Consider the following 8,378-nt stretch of genomic DNA (forward strand, 5'->3'; position numbering starts at 1 on the left):
CAAAGGCTCAAAAATAGTAATCCTGGACCGCCAACAGTACCTCTTTGAAGCCAACCGCCAACTTAACAATACCACCTACTATAGACGACTGGACGACCAAATTCAACCCCAAACCCAGACCAAACTCAGGACTATCAAACACACACTGTACAACAATAAATATATCACAGCCAAACAACTAGACTTCCTACTTGGACCAGATAACCCACGACCCCGGTACTTTTACCTACTACCCAAAATTCACAAGGAACCACAGACTTGGACCATTCCCTTTGAGGTTCCCCCCCGGTCGACCAATAGTCTCCGATTGCAACAGCGCCACCTACCACATTTCACAATACATCGATCACTTCTTGGGCCCCCTCTCCTCCAAACATCCCAGTTACATAAAGGACACATACCACTTCATTGACACCATCAGACCCATGGCTGTCCCCAACCAATCATATCTCTTTACAATAGACATCGACAATCTATACACCAACATCAACACCACCCTAGGCCTACAAGTACTCCGAAAAATTTTCAATAGAAACCCGGACCGGAACAGACCAGATCAGGAACTTTTACAACTCATAGAACTCTGTCTCAATAACAACGACTTTCTTTTCAATAACGAGTATTTCCTTCAGATCCTCGGGACAGCCATGGGTCAAAGATTCGCCCCCTCCTACGTGAACCTCTACATGAGCGAATGGGAGCGAGAAGCCCTAGCCAAATGCCCACTTCAACCATCTCTATATCTCCGATTCCTGGATGACATCATCGGTATTTGGCCACACAACATTTCCCACTTCACAGAATTCATCCACATCCTCAATAACTATCATCCATCCATTAAGGTCAAACACACCATAGACTCAGAACAAATCAACTTCCTCGACACGACCACACATAAGAAGCTACAAACCAAAGTTTACTTCAAACCCACAGATACACATGCTCTTTTACATAAGTCTAAAACACCCAAAACACATTCACAGCCATCATAAACATCCGCTTTCACACAGCCACTCAGACCCTTTTCCACAGCCTCCGCCCCAGAGACTATTCAAAACGGTTCCTCCGCTCCATCAAAAACAAGACCCTGGCAACTCTCGCTCCCATTCGCTCCCCCCAGCCCAGGTCCCGGGACCAGAGCCGTCTCCACCTTCCTTCCCTTCCTCTCACTTACCTGACCCCCACCTCCTTTCCTCCCCCATACCTCACCTTAACCGCCTCCCTTCCTCCCCCAATCCCAACTCCCCTGTCCACCCCACATCTAACCTTAACTCCTCTCCTACCCGCATCTCTCCTCTTGACCCCGCCCCTTACCTTATACCTCACCTTAACCCTCCTCCTCCCCCTTCTAACCTTAACCTTTCACCTCACCCCACCCCCTCTTCCTCCCTCATATCTGACCCTTACCGTAACCCTACCCGAACAAGGGTCTGCATCCCAGCCCCCACCCCCCCTCCCTCTACCCAACTCAGGGTCTGCACCCCAATCGTCCTCCCCCTCTTCCCCTGGACTCTGGATACGGCTCGACCCAAACACACACACACACACACACACACACACAACATACACCCCGCCCCCTCCTCACCATCACACCTCATACCTTTCATCTCCACGTGCTCACACCAAACCACAGCCTTCCACCAATCAATTAAACAACAATTTTCTGTTTTACAATCTCAACATCCGGCCTTCCAGAACCACAAAATCATCTCTGCATACAGGAAAAACAAAAACCTCCAGTCATTACTCACCAAATCTCTATTTTCCGACCACAGACCCACATCCACACTCGCATACAGCCATCACTACAAAACCAGGAAATTCATTCATATTCCACACACCAGAAAAGAGTATCCGACCCTAGGCCTCCTATCCATCACCTCCACAAACGTCATTTACATCATCACATGCACACTCTGTAACAAACATTACATAGGTGAAACACGACACTCCATACACACCCGTCTCTCACAACACCTCCGTAACATTAGGCTAGGTCGACTTGGCACCCCCCTAATCACACACTTTCAATTACACCCCCCCAATCATCTCATAATCTCCGGTCTGGAAAGCAATGACCACTGGACCACGGGACAGAGAAGGAGAGCGGAAAGGATTTGGATCCACAGACTTGGGACCACCACTCCAGGAGGCCTTAATGGTTTTTAAATGAAAGGCCTAACAGATCCATCCATCCCTGGATTGGCTGTCCCAACCCTGAACCTACATTTACATGGCAATAAAAACCACCACAGCAACACAAATCCTGCAATTTTGTTAAAAGATCACCCAGTAGGCCGCTCTCCTTCTCTCTCTCACTGTGCTCTGCCTGGGGATTGAACCCAGGTCTCTGCCACCACGACCTTCCCCACTAAACTACACAGTAGATCAATAGGCCAGTGCTACTTACCCTATTTGGTACCCGGAACCCCAACCCCAACCCAACCCAACCTCCAAACACCCAATGCTCCAGAAACATCCTCTCTTCCCACAGATGTTAGTTGAGTGACTTCCTGTCCGTGGTGCTGATGTCCGTTAGAGGTGATCCTTCTGGACTCACAACACCACATCTCAAGGGGGGGTTAAAAAAGGAAGGACGACTGTATATTTTTGGAGAAATGGGTGCTTGTTTTAGAGATAATGGGTGTCGGACAGATGGGTTTTCGGTCCAATGGGACATTTTTTGGACTATTGGGGTTTCAGAGTAATGGGCTGTCAGAACAAAGTGCTGTCCCCCTGTGACCTGTGACCTTTCACTACAGATCAACATGAACAACTTCAGGTGCCCTGTCATCTCTGCTAAGTTTTAAGCTCAAATACACAACTTAGTCTTTAACATCTTAACAAACAAAGCTTGTGAGTGCACTCATGGCATCACTTTACTCTACTTGTCTTTCCTCTGCAGTCCTGGACTGTGCATTTCCTGAGAATTCATGATGCCCTCTGTCTCCATCATCCGCATCCTACAGAAATACGCAGCCCCACCTGCCCAGTGGTGCAGGTATATATATATATGTGTGTGTGTGTGTGTGTGTGTGTGTGTGTGTGTGTGTGTGTGTGTGTGTGTTAGTAACAGCCGTCACTCAGCCTCTAGGGTCTGGGAGTCCCTGATGATGAAGCCATCCATTATTTACCGAGCAGTCCTGCAGTCACTAAATAAATAAATAAACAAAAGAAAATCAATTATTTCAATGGGAATTATTCAGACGCTGCTTTGAATGTTAAGAAGAGAGAGGTCGGGTTCCAACTAAGGATGCATACAAAGACAGAGGAAGTGAGTGAAAGAGGGCCAAAGAATATATAAATGTGGGGAAGAGGGAGAGGAGGGTGGACAGACGAAGAGGAGGAAGAGAAGGGGTTGATAAAGTGTCCAGTGGAGGCATGTCTGATTTTCACATTTTCAGGAATCAGAATCTGGTTTATTCCTGAGATGGTTTTTACTTTACAAGGAGTTTGCCTTTGTGTATTGGTGCATAACCAACAAACGTAAATATAAAATATAAAAGACATATTCTGTATTCTAAATATCCCTCTTTCCTGAGAAAGATATAATAAAAATGTATACTTTCTTTTTATTCATGGAAGAGGTGCCTCAACATTCAACAGTCCAATAATGGGATGAAATACAAAATCATATAAAGTTATTATTATTATGGAGTATGAAGCATAGAAATCATTTTGATAGATGTTGTAAGGTTAGTTACAATCCTTCTTTTATACTTCTACTGTTTGTCCATCTTTGCTTCCATACATCAGCACGTGATGATATTGTGATCTGCTGATTTTTCTTCAGGCCACAGTTTCAGTTCTTTTGTTTGGTACCGTCAGGACTAATAACATTCCCATGAGCCTCAGCTGATCTCTGAGCTTAGGGCCAAATATGTGACCACAAACGTTATACCTGCATTCTCAGTATGAGCCTGGAGTTCTTTTGTATTTTCTTTGTTGCTAATATGTGTTGTATATATTTTATGGTTGCCTGCAGAACAATTACAGCTTTGGCTTGACTATGTTTTCTGAGCTGGTTAATGCGTTTGTGCATTTAGCTAAAAAAAAGCAGCCACAGCGAACACGTGTTTCTGGTTCTGTCACACAGATGCTGTTTCACATGCCACTGTCCTTCACGCTGCCAAAAGTATGTGGACACCTGAATATTGCACTCGTGTGTGATGGTTGAAAAGCCGAATCCAAAACCACGAGCATTAATTCGCTGCTCTGACAGCTTCTGCTCTTGTGGTATCCAGCAGACAGCGAACGTGGCTGCAGGGATTTCGCTCCTATTCAGACGTTTGTGAGGTCCACCACTGGTGTTTGGAGATAAGGCCTGATTTATAGTTTATCCTAGAGGTGCTGGATGTGGTTAAGGGGAAAAAAAATCACTATCTTGTAAGATATCATTGTATGCTGTGGCATTAAGATTTGCCATCATTGGAACTAAGAAGTCCAAATCAGGAAAAACAGACCCAAAGCACACGTGAGCAAGTGGACGACAGTGTCCTCATACTTCTGGCCATCTCTGTTCTCGAGGACAAAGAGGAGACTGTCACTTCCTCATCAGCGTGTCCGTGTATCTGTCGGAGTTCGCCAACAGATGACGACAGATGGACGGACAGACAGACACAGAGGCAGAATATGGAAATGGCCACCGCTCTGCTCCTTCATTATTCATATTTCAGTAGCCGGTGAATAATCAGATTACAGCTGATGAGCACGCTGAATTATTCAGGAGGCTGTGACTGGGCCTGGGGAAGTGACTGGGGTCGTGTTGAGGGGTAGGAGGACAGAAGCAGGATCCCCGGGGCGCCGAATGTCCCCTCCCTCCACCTCCCTGTGGCGACTCCTTCCTCTCTTCCGTCCCTCGCCGCCGTTTTCCGGTTCGGAGACTGGGTTAATGACCGTATGGCAGAGGGAGCGGCGGCGGGAGGCCCGATGATGCGCTCTCACCGCAACCTGCTGCGAGGGAGGCGGATTGAATAATTGAAGGGGGGTGTTGAATTGATCACCGTGCTGCACGGTAAAGTGATTGGCAGTGATGAGTTATGCAACAACCCCCCAACTACACACATATACACACACAAGCATCCAGCAATATTTAGATAAAAGCAACTATATTATGATGTGCCAGGTAATTTACTTTCATCTAAACAAAGGTAGCGAAGACGACGAGCCGCCTGCAGTAGATTTCTTATTTCCATAGTGTTGGTCCTCATCACTAGCTGACGCGCTCACAGAGACAAGCTCTAACTAGACTCTTTACGTGTACAGGTGGAGTTTTTTCTCCGTATGAAAGCAGCTCTAGAGTATTACATGTGCATGTCGAGCCGGTCGTCCAGTTGATTGCCAGAAGATTGGTTGTTCGATCCCACCGGTGGCTCCTCCAGTGTGCACGGACCCCAGATAGTGTGTGTGAGTGAGCACCAGATTAGATCCTGGTGGCCAGGTTGGCAGCCTCCGTCATTAGGTGTGTGAATGGGGTGGGCATGTGGTGTAAAGTGCTCTGAGTGGTCAGAAAGACGAGAACGCTGCCACATAAGTGCAGCCTATTTACCATGTTGTATCGTTTGACCCCTGTAGCACACACACACACACACACACACACACACACACACACACACACACACACACACAAAGTCACGTAGATGGAAGAAAAAGTCTGGATGTGAATCAACAAAAAGTGTTTCAGCTTCCCACAATGAGAAAAGGACAGTGGTGATCCCACTGGTGTCCGGGTTTCCACAGTAACCTTATACCTATCTGCCTGCCCGGATCTTGATTAAAGACCTCAAGACATCCTGAGTTTGTTTGTCTCAAGACTTAGGAGACCTTATGAGAGTTACAGCAGGAACAGAACTGTCTGAACATAAAGAGCATCCTCCACTGTTTACTTTTCCACAGTGACATGTGTGTCTGATTAGGAAACCCATCAGGACAAATTCACTGATTCTACTCCACAACATGTCTGTTATTGTGCAGCTGTGCTTCAGTTCTAATACACTCAGCATCAGAGCGCTGCAGCCTCTTAACTCTGATGTCCTCACCATTACTTCCTTGTTAAGGTGACCACCTGTTGAGGTCATGGGTTCATTAGAAAGGTGCTCTGTTTGTTTTTAGCTTTTAGCACCCACTGCTCCGTCTGAGGGACTCACTGCTCCTGCTGATATGGAGGTTACATGAATATAAATGTACTATTTACTGTTTGTATTCTTAGATTACTGTCGTCCCTCCTCAGTCATTGTGCTGATATCATAAAAACAGTCCATGTATGGTGCATGACAGCTGTATGCAGCTGACAACTTATAATTTTCTTTATCTTTTGCCAAAGCAGTCAGGCAACAATATCATAAACGATATCTAAAAGCTTTTAGAAGATGATAATCACAAGGGCTAAACCTCCCCTCAGTCAAATACATACTCTTTCATTACTGCAGGCCACAAAGGGTTAACACTTTGTGCAACACTGCCGCCACATGTTTCTTTCTCGCAGCATCTGTCCGTCTTAATGTGATGAAAGTGAAGAGGAGGGCGTGAAGCAGAGTCTCTGTGTCAGACCCTAAACTGTCCTGACATTCACATGAGGACGGCGCTCCCTGCTTCAGCCGGTGAACCCAGCTGGGTGTGATTAAGGGGGGGTGGAGGTGTAGTGATGAACCTGGGCAAAGGAGGAGGCAGAGGTCAGCCAACAACACCAGGACACCCAGCGCACCACCTGCTTCCCTGACAGGCTGAGAGAGAGTGTGAGTGTGGGGAGACCCACTGTAGGACCACGATTCTTTAATTCAGTGTTTACTCAACTACTGTGTTTAATAATGTCGATGTACCTGCACTTAATATTTCTGTTGTACTCTTTACTCCAACACTAATTATCACACAAAGGTAGTGCAGTTATTGTGTAACTGTAGTCCACTTTAACACAAACACACAGACTGATGGAGGCAGCAGCAGACCAGCCGCTCCTGTGTTCTGGTCTCTAAAATCCCTGTTTTAGTGAATGTAGTCTGGTGTGTGTGCTGTTTGTGGTTAAACCAAAAGGATCTTCCAGGTCTCTCTCTGTAGGGATCCTTTCCATGATGCTGTCACACGCTGAGAATAACACTCTGAGCCTGTCAGTGGATCAAACAAGCTCTTTTACTGGGAAGTATTGCACTTGTTAAATCGCTCTCTGCAAACACACCAGACTCCATTGACAAAAATAGTAATTTCATGTAGCAGAACAGAGGAGCTGCTGGTCTGCTGCTGCCTCAGTCAGATAGTTTGTATGTGTTCATGTGTGACTTTGGTGTTTTATGGGGTCAGTTCAGATCTGAACAAAAGTCACACTACCAAGCAGTCGAAGTAGCAGCAGAGCAGCAGCTCCTGTGTCCTGTTCTCTAAAATCCCTGTTTTAGTGAATGTAGTCTGGTGTGTGTGCTGTTTGTGGTTAAACCAAAAGGATCTTCCAGGTCTCTCTCTGTAGGGATCCTTTCCATGATGCTGTCACACACTTAGAATAACACTCTGAGCCTGTCAGTGGTTCAAACAAGCTCTTTTAGTTAGTCTGTCCGCAGCACGTTCGTGGCTGCCAGCTGAGGCAGTCTGGACCAATGCCAACACGTTTAGTCATTTTCAGTCATAAATCCACAAAAAGAGGGCCCAGTTCTATTAGTTTTAAGTTATTCTCTAAAGCATCAGTAGGTAACTTTATTAAAATATCATAAATATTTTCTAAAACCACATCCTGACTAGTACATGACGAGTCATCAGAGAGAAGATTGAGAATGTTTTTTAATGCAGTAAAATTGCGATAAGATTCGGGTACTTTGCCAACTGTTTGCTGCTCAGACCTTCAGCAGCAGATCCAAAGAAGCAGTCCTTAAAAACAAAGGTTCATTTCACAGCCATTTCAATCACAGACATGTTAACTTAAGGAAACAAGGCTTAATTGAGATTTTCCTGAAGTGGCACTTCAGTCTGATTACCAGATTGGGGTTTGGCTACTTTCCATTTGTTCAACAAGAGTCATTCTCAGGAAATAACTAATTAAGGGAAAATTCAGAACAAGCACAGATCTGACCAACCGCTGGGAGCCAAAGCTACCTTCTTGGCAGATTTCAATATTCAGTGCTACAAATACAAACTGTCCAAAATACTCTGCACTATAGCACTATTAGAGTTTGAGGATGAGCGATCTTCAGCCCTCCAGTCGACAGACAGCTGCAGACTGAGGAGTGTTTCTGATTATAACTCTATTATAGCAGATAGAAGGACTGAGAGCCGCCTTAAGATGCTCTCCATGTTTGTTTCCATCTTGGTGCGTTTAGTTGTTGGGATGTTTGATCTGACTGACGGACTCACAGGGATTGGAGAGTGTGTGTGTGTGTGTGTGTGTGTGCACGTGTTAT

Source organism: Pempheris klunzingeri, chromosome 9 (assembly GCF_042242105.1).
Source record: "Pempheris klunzingeri isolate RE-2024b chromosome 9, fPemKlu1.hap1, whole genome shotgun sequence".
In the NCBI taxonomy this organism is placed as follows: domain Eukaryota; kingdom Metazoa; phylum Chordata; class Actinopteri; order Acropomatiformes; family Pempheridae; genus Pempheris; species Pempheris klunzingeri.